Source organism: Tupaia chinensis, unplaced genomic scaffold (assembly GCF_000334495.1).
Source record: "Tupaia chinensis unplaced genomic scaffold, TupChi_1.0 Scaffold000634_1, whole genome shotgun sequence".
In the NCBI taxonomy this organism is placed as follows: Eukaryota; Metazoa; Chordata; class Mammalia; order Scandentia; family Tupaiidae; genus Tupaia; species Tupaia belangeri.
In genome coordinates, this window is record NW_006160154.1 from 998,823 (window position 1) to 999,575 (window position 753).

Consider the following 753-nt stretch of genomic DNA (forward strand, 5'->3'; position numbering starts at 1 on the left):
GACTAAGTCAATGCATGGCAGAAGCCTGAGGAATCTACAGCCTTGCTTCAGTTACTCCAGAGGCTGACCGATCTACGCATGGAATAAAAAAAAAAAAAAAATCAAGGATACACCTACCTGTGACAATACATGAACAGTTCTGAACCTTTCCCGATAAGTTGTAACAATCCCTTCTGTAGACTCGGCTGCTACCGCCTAGGCTAATTAGAAACCAAAAGGTTGTGAGGCCTTGCTATGATGCCCTGAGGAAAAAACTAAGGGCATGAAGGAGGGGATATGGATCCAGTTTGCTAACCTTGCAAACAGGAAGTATCTCTATTCCACCTTTGTAAATTGCCTGCAGGGAAATGTTCTAAGCTGGATTGCAACTGTTTTGCAGCTGTTTTGTGACTTTTGACTTTTCCGGTTTCCTTGGTCTGCAACATCTGTTACCCAGACTATACATCCCCTGTAACTTCTGCAGGGACCCAGACTTGAGAGAACAAGTCTGGATCCACCAGCATTATAAACCCAAGTTCTCCTACTCTCTGAGTGGTGGTTGGTTTCTCAGGAGTCTGTTTTCTGCAACAGCTAGATTCCCACATGGCTGAATGCAGTTCAACTTCCAGATGTGGTGGCTTGCGTTCTCACTCTTGTTCACTCTCTCTTTGGTCAAACTTTAATAATAATAATAATTATAATTATAATAATAAATAAATAAAATAATTATTTGGGACGTGCAGTTGGCGTAATGGCTATGTTGCTGGACTCCCA